General features: G+C 41.3%; 1 protein-coding gene across 1 annotated transcript in view; it reads right to left on the reverse strand.

Moving 5' to 3' along the window:
* Positions 1–17117, reverse strand: part of FHIP1A (FHF complex subunit HOOK interacting protein 1A) — a 228275-nt gene that overhangs the window by 48858 nt on the left and 162300 nt on the right. The gene's annotated exons all lie outside the window — the stretch shown is intronic.

A 17117-nucleotide genomic window follows, 5' to 3' on the forward strand; every position in this document is an offset into this window, starting at 1 on the left:
AAACCTGGTTTTTGCTGAGCAGTGCTCTGTAAATAGAAAGATGACCAATCACACTCCTTTCAAAGAAAACTCAGGCCCAGAGGTAAACAAGCATTTCAGATCACAGGGCAAAGTCAGTGGTGAGAGCCACCCCCCCACTCCCGTGTTGCCCACACAGTCATCAAGTTACCCTGCTTGAGAGATACCATCTTCTGCCACCTGCCACACGAGATAAGTATTTTGCAGAGCTTGAGAAAAGATTTAAAATTTCTATTGAAAGAAACAAAGGAACAATTTAGAAGCTGCCAAAAACTTCATTTACCCAACTGGGTAGTAGAATACTGTACATCATTGAATAAGTTAATTGACTAAATGAGTACCAGAGGATTTCCCAGGAATAATAGCAGGATTTGACTAATTCCCAACTATTATGGGAAGACCTATTACAGAAGAGTTAATGTTTTGAATTAATGAGTAAAAGAATCCAAGCACTGGATGAAAAAATAGGTTGATATATTACCCATTTCCTTACCCTCCTTCCACTGTTAAAAAAAAAAGAAGCATGGTCAATTATGTGCCTTGTTTTTAGCATTGTGAGGTACAAAATGACTCTAGCAACATTCTGGGCTGCTCATCTTACTCTCATGATATGAACAAAGGGTTCCATGCAAGAATCTGCAGATTAATTAAGTAAAAATATTGTTCCTTTCTTCTTTTTAAAGTAGGGGCACCAAAAACTTAAACCCGAGAGCCTCTCCTTAGATCCACTAGATGGTGCAAGCTCTCCTTTTCGAGCAGATTTACCAAGAGGAGAAACTCAAGCAAGACATCAAAAAACTAATATGGGCGTACCCAAGCAGCCCCTGCATTGCACAGGAGCCTTGAGAGGAACGAGATTTGCTCTCTAAGAAATCTTTCTACTTTTCAATTAACAAAAACAGAAAGGAGGTTTTTTCCTAAATTCTGCATTGGGGGCTCAGAAGTTAACATGCCATGGAAGGAATCATGTAACTAAGATTTACCTGAGGTGAGAATGGAAAGAGATGATATTGAAGCCTCAAAGACCTGGAGATCTGGGTTTGGTCCAAGCTTGGCCAGTAATCAGCTGTGAGAGCCTGAGCAGTCACTTAACCTCTCTGGTCCTCAATGTCTTTATCTGAAAAATGAGGAGCTAGGACTAGACAATCTCTGGAATTATGTCTAGTACTAAAACTCTGAGTACACATAACGTACTATGTATCCATCTCCAATGTAATCTCTCCATTTAGATTTAGCAAGAACACAAAGGATATGTTTCATGAAATCCATCCAGTCTGAAATTTGTTTACACTGAAATTTTATTAACTCATTTACTGAAAAACAGAGATGTTATTAATTCTTTTACTGAAAAACATTTATAGAGCACCTATTGGGTGCCAAGCGTTGGGCTAACACTGTGCCAGGGAATAAGGACATGGAGCCAAAGGAAGGAGTCCCTCACCTTTGCCCCACACACAGCTCCTCCATGAAATTGAAATCTAATGGATTTCTAAAGTTCTAAACTCCTAAATTCTGACAGACAGAATGCTATCTTCAAAGAAAAAACTGGACAGCTAAATCTACTAGTTCCATTAAAGCATTTAACACAAATATAAATATCATACATGCTTATCCAGATAGTTTGATGTCTTGATAAATAGCCATAACTATGATATATTGCCAATTATTTTTAACTTGGTATCTCATAGGCAACTCAAGCCAAAAACAGTAAAGAAAAGTTTGCCCACTTCATACAGTTTCATTTCTAGACGTGGAGAACACTTTTTAAACATAACTCTTAGAGTCATCACTGACTCTTCAGTAATATATTTTTTGTTCATTTTCCTTTGGCTTCTTTCTAAAAAATATCTGTATCTTCCTTTATATTTTTCCAGCAATATCTGTCTCAAATCTGGTCATTTCCCTTTTGGACTTTCACATTAAGTAAGAGTTGTCTCACTTTCAGCAAAAAGCCCCCTCTAGCCAACCTTAAACACCCCTCCCCTCAAGAACCTTACTTTTCTCCAAATCCATGCCAGCCTAGCATGCCAGCTGTCAGTCCTGCAGCAGTTCATCAACCTCACTTGACCCCAACCACTCTATTTAATCTCTCCTTAGCTTTCTCCTCTCATTCCCTCACATTTGCTCCACACTCACACACCCTTACCTAGTCACCATATCTATGTTCATAAATTCACTTATTTATTCAGGAAACACCAAAATACTTTTTATGTACAAGGCAATGTGCTAGACATGCTGCTATAATATTTGTTCAATGAATGGACGAATAAACAAACAGTCATGGTCCCTACTCTCATGGTGTTTACCACCTGGTAGGAGAGGTAAGACAAATTACACTCATAATGATCATACAAGGTAACCTTTGAGTGCCACATGAGTAATACTAACCCAACTCTAGAGAAGTGAAGAGTGGTTGCCTATGCCTATCAAGGAGGTGGTATGCAGTCTGGACATTGGAAGAGGGGAAAGATGTGGATAAGTATAGTTGGAGGAGAAACAAATCCCAAACAGAGAGAAAGCATAAGCATAGGCATTTAACTAGAAGGCTAATTCACACTCAGCCTATAGCAAATGGCCTAGGAGAGCTGGAGAAGTGAGTCTATAGAGAGGGAAGTGGAGGAAGTTTGGGATTAGCCTAGGGAAAGAGTCAAATAGTTGGGCTTTACCAAGTCTATGTCTCTGAGTTATTTCTCCCAGTGGCTTCACATCTACAGTTCTCTACCTACTTCCTCCTGACAATATGCCAAATTTTATAAACTACAGATCAATGAAAGAGCTGTTCAGTCATCTATGATTTTCCGACCAGTACATAATAAGAACAAAAACAGTAATAATAGAGTTACCACACACTTACCCTACGCCAGGCACCATTTTAAAGTACTAATTCATTTAATCCTCACAAATCCTATAAGGTAGGCACTATTATCATCATCCCCAATTTACAAATGAGGAAAGTGGCTCAGAGAGGTTAAGGTTCTGTCCAAGGGCGCAGAGCTAGCAACTGGCAGAGCTGGGATATCAACCCTGGCCGTTTGACTCTACACTTCACACCACGCTAAATCCTTTACAAAGAACTTATTCACTGGATATCACTACATCTAGGCTTATGTCAAGGAATAAATCTGCCTTCCTCTTTGCTCTCTATTTTAAGTCTATTTACTTAGGCCAGTGTTTTTGTTTGTTTTGGCACAGCATTAGATACAGCATTATAGAAAGAGGGATGCCCCCAAGACACCATGAAGCTAGCTTTGGGCCAAGGTGATGATATCATAGATCCTCTGGCCAATTAGTTCACTATTTGTTCTGTGAATATGCAAAATGAGAGGAAAGATTTGGGTTTGCATTCATAATAATACGCCCATATCTCAGCTGAATACATGCCACGTGCCTTACCTGGAGCCTCCATGTCTACAAAATATTCAAAGATGCAGTGTTTAAGTAGGCTGGGAACTTAGCACAAGACCTTAGATAGTAACTACAAGGTTTTCTTTAGGAAAAAAAAGAACTGAATGTTCCGATAGCTTCTATTATAATCTATTTCCATATTCTCAGAGGCTTTCCACAATACTACACATTTTGTTATCTTCCACAGTTGGTCCACAAGTGATAGCTCTAGGATGAACAATGGACTCTCTTTTCTATATATTGATGGAGGAAAAAGTATATTTGTCTATGGCCCTAAACGACTATGTGCATCATCTTTATACTTAATAACCTAGAATATGGGAAGTGAAAAAAGTAATAATGGTTACAGTCAACTGAAGGAAATCTGCTGATCCCGTCTTTATTGTGTAACCTCCAACTACAGGGAGCACTAGTTTTCCCTTCTGCTCACAGCACCAAGGTATCTCGCAGGACGGGGACAGCAGAGGAATGATGACGCCTTATAATACTCTGATATACATGACATCAGTGAGTAGTCAGTGTTCCCACTGCCAAGCTGACAGCATTTCCATTTGCAAGGAGTTTTTATGATACTGACATCACTGTCCACATATCTTAATAGCATCACACAGGACAGCAGAGTTGTTTTCACAGTAATAAATAATGACACTTGTCCAGCATGCTGAACAATGGTAGGTATTCCCCTCAAACAAACACTATACACATCAGGGGGCAGAAACACATTCTTAGATCCGATACTTAAAAACCCAGCAATCTCCTTTCACTACTCACCTTTAGATACTACTACTACTAAGTCCTTAAATTATGCAAACTATTTTGACCTATGTTATCTGCTGTGATGGCTGAAACAGCTCCAGAGGGAGGCAGGGCAGACCTTATCCCCATTTTAATACTTTGCTCATTTGGAAAAGGCTCCACAGCTTCCCAAAGTGCTGTTATCTATCTCCACAGCTGATGTTCACCACAGTCTTGGGGGGCTGACAGGGTAGGGATTACTACAGATGAAAAAACTGGATCCTTAACTGGGTTAAGACCCTTGAGACCACACATAAAATTAGAACCAATGTCTTCTGAATCCCAGGCGCAGGAAAGAGCATAAACAGCCAAAGTGCCAGCAGCAGGGCATATATCAGTATGATCATCCAAGTGTGGTCTTTGCAGCACCTGGGTGCTGGCTAAAGGGCAAATCCTGGGCCTCAACCCTACCTCTTAAAGCAGAATCTCTGGTTCTCAGGAGTTTACGTGCTAGAAGTTCCCAGGTAATTGTCTTTGCACATTTAAGTTTGAGAACATCTGACATTCAGAAATTCAGAATTAGAATAAACAGGAAAATAATTCTATGAACAACTGAATTGACATCACATTCTGAGAGAAATAGGGAAGAGTAAATTCAAAGTTATTCTATCCATGAGATAATGTGAAAATGTGTTAAGGATCAATAAGCATATCATCTAAAATCAAAATACTATAGTGGTAAAAATTATATAAAATTCACTGTCCAGTGTCATGTGAAGGATGTCTCATTTTAGAGATTCAGCTGGTTAAGTTAATAGGTAATATGAACTCAGTACTAAGTTCCAGAGACAATAAGCATTTTAAATGCAGTATCTCATTTATTCTTCACAAGAACCCAATAAGGCAGGTATTATTATCCATAGATAATATATATACATAGATGAAGGTACTTGCCACAGTCACATTGCTAGTTAAGGAGCAAAGAGCCAGAACTCAAACTAAGGTCTCTGTAAACTCAAAACCCATTTTTTGAAATGTTAAGCTAGACTGCTTCCCCAAATTGTATTAATCAAATAGAATGCATTAATTGAATGTAGTAGATGGCACATACTTTCAGTTTTCAATTACTAAATCAAGTATTTCCAAGTCAAAGCCTCTTACAACTGTCACTAAAATCTTCTAGGTCTGTAAATAGCTGACTCTCATTGGATAGAGCAATTATTAATTAAGGCTGTCGAGAGCTAGCCTCCTTAATATGATTTTTTCAATCCAAGTTTAATAGTGCTACTGCCGATCCATGTTACATAGCTGCAGGCCCACGACAGGACTGGGCCTTTTAATTACCTCGTTCAACTGCCACTACTGACGACTACAGTAATCGTTATATTTGGCCTCTGCTTCCACGGTACTCTTCTGGTTAAGTCCAGGGCAACTGAGGAGAGAGAACGATTGTTTGGGCCCCGCCACTGCCATCCCAGCTCCTGAGTCACAACTGGATCTCCAGCATCGAACAGGGACCACGACACTAGAATATAAGCTTGAGATGGCATCAGGTGCATCAAGCTTTCCTGCTGAGCTCAAGCGTCCACAGCACACAGCTTCCCCAGCTGCCAGATGGCCGAAGGGTAATATCTCCCTGCCCTGGAGCCTGCCTCAGAGGCTGTGAGACAGCAGCAGTAGCTTCTAAGTGGAACGACCTCATTTCCCCAGGACATCCTTAAGACCTCTTCACTTTACCCTAGACCAGTAGTTTGTGGGCCCAGGTAGGCACACAGGTATGCTTCCTGTGCAGTGGAGGACAAAATCATTTTAAGTGACTGGTTTACTCCAAGCATGGTACGAAACAAAGTTCCATATCAACAAGTATAGCTCAACATCATTACAGGAAGAGGAATAAGGAGCTAGCAAAAATAGAGCAGGACAACATTCAGGAGCCTTTAGTGATTGGACACCTTGGGTGAATAATGCAGAGAAAGGATTTTAAAAAGCAAATTGCTGAAATGTCTAAGCAGAAATATGAAATGGAGAGACCAAAACATTATCTCACTACAGGTTTTAGTATGGTTCACTCCAGAGCTGGAGTCGAGTCTGGAGCTCCATAACTCAAGGGAAACTATAACAGGTTTAGCAAAGAACCACCAAATTTGAAAAATAAAATCTCAAAATTCCAGGGCCAAGATGGCATCCTAATTCCATGTTTTTGATTCCTTCTTTCTTCCAATTTCCTACTGAAAGGAATGATCTGATCAATGAAATTTTAGAGCATTATTGGAACCAGACATAAAACTTCAAAGCATTTTTCATCAGGAAGTAACGCAGATGACAACAGAGTGACCAAGAGTACGGACATGCTAGGCATCCAAAAATGCAACAGGAAGCCTGCCAGAAAAGCGAGTAGGAAATCTGTCTCTACTCTCTTGTTACCCCAGAGACCCTCCACCATCTCCTAAACTAGAGATGAGTGAAGAAGGATGGACAGGAGAAATGAAGGTAATTAATAGTTAAGTGACAGGCTGCTCTGCCCACTCCTCGCTAGAGACTAAGAAGAGCATGACATAAGAGGCCAGTGTATACTCCCACAAACTCAGCACCCAATTATAGCTCATTAACATTTACTAATGGTGATAATTTGAAGATGATATTTAATTGCTCTTAAAATCTTCAGTCACTAGTTTCACTGGGCATAAAAGTCAAAAACATCCCTAGCTAATGAGAGCCCCACTGGGCTCTAAAGGGGTCCTAGCCCACCCCACCCACAGACACACTAATAGCAAGTAGATGACTCACATGTGTGGCTGCTCCCAGCCTCTCAAAATTTCCATCTTTTCTTCTCTGGTCCCCAAAAAACTTCCATCCATCAACCTAAATCAATAAGCCATGAATTATTGAGCTCACAGGATACAGATCATGAATATGTATGTGTGTGTTTGGAAGACAAGATTGTAAAACAAATAGGCTCCACAGTGGCTTGTAGGAAGCCAGCACACATGCCTTTAAGGAAATGGCTGAAATTATTCTACCTGCGTATATTGTTCAAGCAAGGTTTTAGCATACAAGAGATGGTGGAAAAATCGTTTTTTCCGGTAGGTTTTTTGCTTCTGTTTTTCCAAGGACACTGCATGGAATAATTTGCTGAATGAAACACAGCTGGCTGCTCTTCGCAAAAACCAAAGATACAAGCTTTCTTTGAGGTCACAGTTATTACTGCTAACACCTGTGACCTGTCTTCAGAAAAGGATGGTGTATAATTATTTTTCCTTCCATCTATCCCTTACTTCCGCATACTCCCCTCAAGGTCCCTGCCTCCAACTACTACAGATAGCCCCAAACTTCTGCCCTGATTTCCTAACAGTCTCCAAATAAAGGAGCCAAAATAACCTGCAAAACAGGAGAACAACCTAGCTCACAAGACACTTGACAGAAATAATATGACTGAGCCCAGGGCACTATTTACACAACTGTCTCCTCACCAAAAACTCTGCTGGTCCCCTCTTTCTAACCCCTCTGGAGCCAGGGCAAGCACAGAAGCCATCTTTGGCTGCTACTGCCAACTGTCTGCTGGTCTCCCGCCAGCCTAGGACCCCTAAACAACACAACTGGACAAAGATTCTTCCAAGCTAGTGACAAAGCCAATCAGCGTGCTTCACTTCTGTTTTTGTCTGCTGCTCCTCAGCCTGATCACTGCATTCAAAAGAAAAGGAAGGGGGGCATCTTGATAATCCTTTCACCAGGCCATCTCTCTCTATCTGGGGACTTTCTTCCACTATTATCATCATCTTCAAACATTTATTGATCACCTGAAATATACAGGACACCAGGTTACCCCCTAGTAGAGTAGGGGTCTGCCAGAGAGTAAATATTTTAGGCTATGTGACTCACATCCAGTCTCTGTTGTATACTCCTCTTTTTTTAAAACAATCTTTGAAAAATGTAAAAAACATTCTTTTTTTTTAATTGTGGTAAAATACACATAATTAAAATTTGCCATCCTAACCATTTTTAAGTGTTCCTCATATATGTGGAATCATACAGCATTTATCTTTTTATGACTCACTTATTTCACTAAGTATAATGTCCTCAAGGTTCATCTACGTTGTGGCATGTATGAGAATTTCCTGCCTTTTTAAGGCTGAATAATATTCCACTGTATGTATATACCATATTTCGTTTTATCTATTCACCTGTAGATGGATGTAAAAACCACTCTAAACTCTCAGGATACACAAATACAGACCAGAGGCCAGATTTGGCCCACAGATCATAGTCTGCCAAACCCTGCTCTTGAGGCATAAAAAACCATACAATATAGACCAGAGGTTCTAAAACATTCTCAGTCCATGGCACCTTCAGTATATATCAGTAATTTCTTCACAGCACCTCTAAGCCTAAAGAAATACTCAACCATCCCATTTATTAAGTACAGTCATGTGCCACATAACGACGTTTCAAATCAACGACAGACCACATATAAATCAGTGGTCCCATAAGATTAGTACCATATAGCCTAGGTGTGTAGTAGGCTATACCATCTAGGTTTGTGTAAGTACAACCTGTGATGTTTGCACAAGGACAAAATCGCCTGATGACACATTTCTCAGAACATATCCCCATCATTAAGCAATGAATGATTGTATTTAAGTCCAAACAACAACATGTAGTTAAGTCATAACACCTTAACTCCTGTTGGGCACTCAAACCTCAGAATCAGACTGGACACTGCCAACCTCATCCCCTGTTCCACACTTATTTTCATGTTATACTTGCTTTAAAGCACAATACCCAAGAAAAACTCAGCTGTGCAAAGGTCTGATCATATTGAAAGGAATGTATACGATTTAATGCTGCAACTGAACTATTTCGAGCTACTAAATCATGTGCTGACCGACAGATGTCACCGTATTTCCTTCATAAATTTAAAGTATCTTGCAGCTCCCCTGTGAATTTACTGAGAATCTCCAGTGCTCCTTGGCACACTGTTTGGGAACTGCAGATATAGACTCTTCCAGGGGTTTCAGGATAGAGATGGGGAAAGACAGTCAAATAGCAAGAACACGCCCAAACAACAGAAAAGAGCATATGCTCAGTGCTAAATGACTGACACAGACACTAAGCTACAAATTCTAGAAAAGAGATGCCTAGAACCCCCAACGTCAGAGAAAGCTGCAGGAGGGAATGGGATTTAAGCTGGTCCTTGAGGAGAGAGTAAGACTTGACAAGAGAAGAGGAAGGCAGAGAGCATTCCAAGCAAGGGAAATAGACTAAGTAGAGGAGAGGCCCCGAAGCAAGAATGAAGATGCCTGGAGCATAGTGCAGACTGGGAGACCGTAGGAAACAGAGCCAGGTTTTAGAGGAAGGGTGATGTAGTCCAAGACATCTTTAGGAAACTTAACCCAGTAGTTATGTGTGAGACAATCTGAAGAAAGAAGTTGCAGCAATGAGACCCATGAGCAAAAACTAACCCTGGTCAAGGTGTGTGGAGATGATGACCTCAAGTGACATTGCTGGGAGAAGATACAAAAAGGATTAGACTAAAGAACTTTATGAAAAAAGCTTGGCACCAGAAATGGGGAGGGTAAGAGAAAAGATTCAAAAATAATCAAGGCGTTTAGACCAGGTAACTAGGAAAAACAGTATTATTCACACAGAGGAGGTTGCAGAGGATGAGCTCAGGGGGCCTGGGGAGAAAGATTTTATGAGTTTGGCTTTTGATATTCTAAGTTGAGGGGCACAGCAGGTCATTCAGGCAGAGAGATCCAACTGTTGGTTGAATACTCAGGCCATCTGTGTAGAGCTGATAGCTGATCACAGGGGTTGACCCGCAGAAGACCAAACCCTGGGCATGCCCACATTCCGCGAAAGAAAGGAGAAAGTTAAGTCAGTGGAGCAGACAGACCCTAAAGGAGAACTAGCAGAGTTTGGAGTGTGGATGTTAAAGGAGAAAGGAGGCAACTCAGGTCTCTGAGTCAGAAGCCTCAGGTTTGTTACTAAAGCGATTCTTTAAAATCCCAATATTTTTAAACAAACATTTAAGTGCATTTAATGATGTGGTGGAGGGAAAAGCTGGCAATTGTACATAAGGGAGAAGCAGTCTCTCTTTCAGGTAGTTCGGACGGGTTTTACGGTTGGTGAGCGGGATAATACCTTCTCTTTGGAATCTTTACTTCCTGTCTCTCTAGTTTCTCCAGCCCCTTCCCCCCAATCCTTCCCTTCTCTCGAACCCCCTCCTTTCTGTTTATTCTTCATTCACCACCACACTTCCCCAAACGCCCATCCACACTGGCTGCTGTACTTTGTCATCACCAAACTGTCCCTGAGCCCCTTATCATCTGACCCCTCTCTGCACTGCAACTGCTCGCTACGCATGTAAATGCTCACCTGCCTCAAATTAGGGTCTTCTCTCAGTCCTCCTCCTCCCTGACCTCCTGTGCACACCACAGTGCTCAAATGCACTCCTCCATGCCTTGGCTCCTGCTGGAGCTCTCTCTCCCTGACCATCCTTCCCCACCTGCTCACCTTCAAGGTTCAGTACAATGTCACTCTCTCCCTAACTACTCACTCTTGTGTCGGCCTCACACCCCTCCCCCACCTGCCCTGGCTTCTTTCTGTGTCACTGCTTTTATTTTAGTCCATCTTGCTTTAAGTTTGTGGTCAACACGTCATTCTCCTGGGCACCAGATTACAAACTCCATGGAGACAAAAGGGTTTTTCAGTCACCTTCATTTCCCCATTGGGTCTGGTAGAGAGCTTTGTACCTGGTGCACACTCAATAAATGATCTCTGAACAAACGATACTATTCTTTTACTGCATATGAGATGGCAGAATTTGTCCTGGAACAACTATGGTAACACCTCTGCATACAACAGTATATGATTTTCAGAATGCTCTCATGGTTTTTGTGTGTGTGTGTGTGAGAGGAAGATCAGCCCTGAGCTAACATCTGTGCTAATCCTCCTCTTTTTTTTTTCGCTGAGGAAGACTGGCTCTGAGCTAACATCTATTGCCAATCCTCCTCCTTTTTTTTTTCCCCCCAAAGCCCCAGTAGATAGTTGTATGTCATAGTTGCACATCCTTCTAGTTGCCATATGTGGGACGCGGCCTCAGTATGGCCGGAGAAGCGGTGCGTTGCTGCGCGCCTTGGATCCGAACCCGGGCCCCCAGCAGCGGAGCGCACACTTAACCACTAAGCCACGGGGCCGGCCTATCTCATGTTTGATCTTCATTCCCTATAAGGAGGAAAGAGGAGTATTACTATCCCCATTGTACAGCTGAGAAAACTGAGACTCAGAGAGGTTAAAAGCTTTGCACAAGGTCACACAGCAGTAATTGTTTTTGTTTGTTTATTTGTTTGTTTTTGTGAGGAAGATCAGCCCTGAGCTAACATCCATGCCAATCCTCCTCTTTTTCTTGTGAGGAAGACTGGCCCTGGGCTAACATCTGTGCCTGTCTTCCTCCACTTTATATGGGACACCGCCACAGCATGGCTTGACAAGCGGTGCGTCAGTGCACGCCAGGGATCCAAACCCAGGCCGCCAGCAGCGGAGCACACGCACTTAACCGCTACATGCCACGCAGCCAGCCCCTCACAGCAGTAAATATAAGAGCCAGGACTAGAACTCAGATCTTCTGACTCATGGCCTAGCACTCTTCCACTGCACACCCTGCCTGGGTGTGAATCCATGTAATGATAAGCCTGACTTGGTGATGGTTACCTGTGCTTTAGATATTTCTTTGTTGTTTATTTATATCTAGTATGTTGTTAGTGTATCTGCCTGTCACATTGAATCTAACTATGATTTTAGCTTCCAGAGGACAAGGATAAATATATAGAATTAGGCAAGAACTATAAACTAAAAAAAGTGGACTTTCTTATGTGTTTCTAGAAAATTTTAAGCCACAATTTACTTAAGCACTAAACCCAAAACTACAAGTGCCATCTGTACCTGCTAACCACTCTAAAATGCTGATACAAGTAAATAAGTATGCTGGATGGCTTCCATTTGTACCTCCATATCTACTCTCCATCTTTCCCATCCTCCTCTGAGCCCCAGTTGACCTCTATGGGCCCCCTTTTTTCCAAGGTTCCCTTGCCATCTGGTTTCCATTTGGGTTCACCCAATGGGAGTCTAGCAGGAGACTGGAGGAAGGAAGGAGAATGAAGTTTGGCTATTTATTGCCCTGACTCCCTCTCTGAGGGGTTGCCTCAGGTTGGCTGTGACCCATGACTGACGTTCATGGTTCTCATCAGGTGGCCCTCTCCATATAGCTTTTTAACCCTTTACACACACATTCAGTCCTAGGAGTGGTAACCATGCCCAGAATATGGCCACAAATTCTTTGACACTCTTACCATCAAGAAGTGGGATCTATGTCCTCTCCCCTTGAAAGAAGGTGGGCTTTGTGACTATTATGAACAACAAAATATGGTAGAAGTGACACTGTTTCAGTTTCCAGACTAGCAACTTCTACTTTATGTCTTTTGGAGCCCCCAACCAACATATAGGAAATCCAACTACCTGAGGCTGCCACGTTATGAGAAAGACCAAGGTAGCCCTGTGGAGAGGCTGTGTGGAAGAAAAGAAAGAGGGAGGGAGGGAAGGAGAGAGAGAGAGGGAGAGAGACAGACAGACAGACCCATCAATCCAACCACCTCCAAGATATTCGGGCCCTACTCATTGTACTCATCCCAGCTGAGGTCCCAGACATCATAGAGCAGAGATGAGCCAACCCCACTGGGCCCTGCCTGAATTCCTGCATCAGAGAGTCATGCTTTATACCAATAATAAATGGTTAAGTCACTAAGTTAGGAGTAGTTTATTACACAACAATAATCATTGAAACACCATACTCTTGTAACTGGTCCCCTCACTACCCAATTTGAGTACCATCAGTTCCTTCTGGGGCCCTGACTGACAAAATATGTATGACAGTGATTAGGGCTGGTAATCACATTCTAGACTTCTCTTCTTCTGGGGAAATGGTAGAACTGTACTTCCCTCTAAGGTCAGACATGCCCTGGTGACTTGCCTTGCTTTAGACAATGAAATGTGAACAGAAATGACAGAACTGCACTTCCCTCTAAGGTCAGACGTGGCCTGGTGACTTGCTTTGCTTTAGACAATGAAATGTGAACAGAAATGACATGTGTCACTTCCAGACAAGAGCTTCAAGGCCCAGTGGGCCATTCACCATGTTCCCTTCCCTCTGACATTATGACCAGTGATATCAGTTGCTGATCGAGAAGATTCTATTAACTTGGGTCCCTGAGTGAAGATAACATGGAGAAAAGCTACCTACAAACTGCTCATCCCACACCCCAAGATGGACACGCAGTGTGAACAAAAACTAAACATTTGTTGTTTCAGCCTCTGAGATTTTGGTGTTGTTTGTAACTGTAGCATAATCATAGTGACTGATACAATAAGTTCCTTTGTCAAGCTAATCTTGACCAAAACGACCCCATGCATGAGGGAACCATGTGAACTCCTGAATATTCTGCACACAAGGAAGGAGGTCTATAAATTAAGCAAATATATATGTCCATCTTTATTACATCTACAGCCAGGAATACCATGGAAATCAGTCAACCATGTGGAACCATAGAAAGCACCTCTTAGACTTCCAACTACAGGGAATGTAATTGACCGAGAGCCCCTGCTGCTACACTTGAATCCTTGCCACGCCTCCCACAGGCTGCTCCCAGCCAATGACTGAATGCAGCAAGGATACTAAGGCAGACCCATTCCTGGGAGACACAGGCATCCTCTGATGGCCTTTCTTAGACTGCACAGCAGTCTAGGACACTCCCAGCCAACCCGTCCCTCTCTCCTTCACTTGGGTCAAATTTGCATTGCAGTCTGACAACCCTCCCATCTTCCCCACTCTGCTCCTTATTTTCTCTCACAAGCATTTCCCCTAATAAATTCCTTGCACATTTAAACCTATCTCTGCGTCCGCTTCTCTGAGAACCCAGACTAATACAACCATACAATGACTATTCAGCCTTGAAAATTTAGCTTTGATAAATTAAACATACAGAGACAACAGAACTAGCTCTTATTGAGTGAGGGCTGTCCTATTAATCTAAAGTCAGAATTAACCAGTTTTGTACAACGTGATGTCCATATCTACGGCTAGACCTAATTCCTAAATGACCTATATTAATATGGTATCATTTCCCAGCAGGTCTGGGGCAGCACCCTATAATCAAATACATTAAAATTTCTTCCACAAAACATACAGATATTAACACAAGTGGGATAAAAACAAGTAGCTTCAAGACAGTTCAGGTATGGGTTTGCCACCAAATGAGTTCAGCAAAGGTTAGGCTGTGCCACCATATGAATTATACAAAAAATTCAGTTTTCAGAGCTTTTTGACTTTTGAGTTGTGGATAAGGGACCATGGACCTATATATCCACACTACAGAAAACTAGGCAGCCTTTTAAAAAAAAAACAGACACTTCTTTGAACTAATACAAAAGAATAAATGGCCATCCCACAGTGTTGGATGAAGCATAGAGCATAGCATAGAGCAGAACAACTTGCAAAGGCAGCATTATATTATACATATACAGAATAGGGAGAAGAAAGGTGGAGACTATCTTCACTTGTCAGGTACCCACACTCCCCACCTTTTATTACTCACAACCCTTTGTAATGACTTCATCTCTGGTTTAGAAATGCTTTGGAAATATTGTTTATGAGTATTGATTATGATGTAGGAAAATTTTTTAAGTAGAAATTTATTTATATTATTTATGAGACAGAGAGAATAAGTTCATCTCAGCAAACTGCCCACATTGATGGCAGGTAACTAAAATATTATGTAGAAATTGGGGGCTGAGATGGTGCACAAAAGAAATTTATTTAGGATACTAAATAAGCCTCCTCTGTCAAGGCAAGAGACACAGAATATGAAAAACACAGACAGGAGCCCCTATGGTAGACCTGAGACTTCCAAGTATCCTTTCCCATATCAAAGGAGAGGACACAGAATAAAGGATGCAACTGCTCCTCAGAGGATTGGAACTCCTCAAGAAACACCCAATTCTGGACCTCTTTCCTCATCTGCCTCTGAGCACCTGTCCTACTACTCAGGGAAGGCTCCTTCCTTCATCAACCACTTAGGGAGCCAAGAGCCAAAAGACTACTCACCTTCCCCCTTCCTAAACCTTTTAATTCTAACTGATAAAAAACACAAACAAACAAAAAACGATGGAAAGCAGGGAGAAAAATAAATTGAGGAAATATTCTCCCTAGTCGCTAAATAACCCTGGGACAAATGGTCTGGAATGGATAAAAGTTAAGGAATCACAATTAGGGATTGGAAATTCAAATCTAATATAGTAACGCTCACTTTGCACTTGATATATTCAGTGTTGACTATATTTTTTTCCACAATAAGCATGTATTAATAACTTTGTGATTTTTCAAATCTCATGTTTTAATTATGGGCATAATTGAGAACAACATCAGTTAATATATGTAAAGTGATATTACTATTCTCTATGAACCACTGTCTGGGAATACGGTAAGCACCAGCACTCTGCTTGGTACTTTAACAAACATCATTCCCTTTGTGTACTGTTTATTCAACCTCCTAAGTCTAAGGTACTGCGCTTGGCCCCAGAGGTACCCCAGTGAACAAAACAGGTGTGAACCCTAGCCCCAAGAAGCAGGCATGCCATTGTGGAAACAGACATTAAACATATTTAATGATTTTATTCTACTTGAGGTAAGCGCCATGAAGGAGAAGTACAGAGTGACCAGTGAGAACCTCATAATAGCTCTCTGAGGTAGATCTCATCCTCAATTACGAACAGAGTTATCATTAATATTTGTAACATTAAAGCATGCTAATTATAATAACAAAATATCCTGAACACATAATAACTATCACTATGACAATAATGACTTGGGAAATTATTTTATATCAATTGATCAATGAGGAAAAGCATGGGAATAAATGAGGAAGAAAGCCTAAATGTGTGAGAGAGTAAATGGATAGATAATTACTGCCAAAGAATTTCAATAGCGCCGTTGTATTCCTCCACAGAGGAAGATTTCTCCATGCAGAGGGTTAGAGACCTTCAATACAAGACATCCACCTCACCTCCAGAAAGCAAGATACTAACAGAAGGACAACCTGGAAACAAATACTAGGTTTGTATTTCCCAAAGACATGTTCTATATTTTCCAAGACAGACAATTTTAAAGCCTTGGTCCCTTTATGCCCATAAACTCTTAAAATAACCTGGAAATCTCAAAATACTTATGTTTAAACCACATCGAAAATTACCCTTGAACCTAGAAGTAACACAAAAATCCTAGTCAGACTAAGTACCCTGTGGTTTTGGAAAATACTGCCACTATGCTCAAAAGTTACTAAATGCTAAGAGATGGACATCTTCCATCAAGACCTGCTGCTCTAAACTAGAAACCCCATAATCATGTACAGCCAGGCTTCAATGTTGCCATAATCAGGTATTCTTGGATTCTGTAAAATGAAAGCCCACAGAAACAGAACTTCCAGATGTAGAAAGGTGTGCATTCCATCAAAAGACATGTGAAAAGTTGTTCCTTTCTTCTCTTCTACCAGGGCTGGCAACTCCAATAACTTGACAAAGATCATCAGAACTAAATACTGTATATGTCTCTTTATTTGCTGAAGAAAAAAGTCCTTAACATTAGAATTCTGGGTCCATGGGTGTCTCCTGACAGCTCACAATGTAAAAGATATTAGTTGATTTATTATACAAAATGAGAGCATCATAAGGAATTCAGAGTGGTGCTGATGAGACAGCCAACCTTTGATGGGACCTTAATTTGACTGCACTTTAATTTTTGCTGTCACAAAATTGTTATAATAAAAAGTTATGTCCCATTAAGGAGATGGCAAATCCATGACACTTGTGCTATCACTGCCCTCTCCACGCCCACAGTAAACCTTGCACTGTCT

Source organism: Ceratotherium simum, chromosome 12 (assembly GCF_057802395.1).
Source record: "Ceratotherium simum simum isolate JZ-2026a chromosome 12, ASM5780239v1, whole genome shotgun sequence".
Lineage (NCBI taxonomy): Eukaryota > Metazoa > Chordata > Mammalia > Perissodactyla > Rhinocerotidae > Ceratotherium > Ceratotherium simum.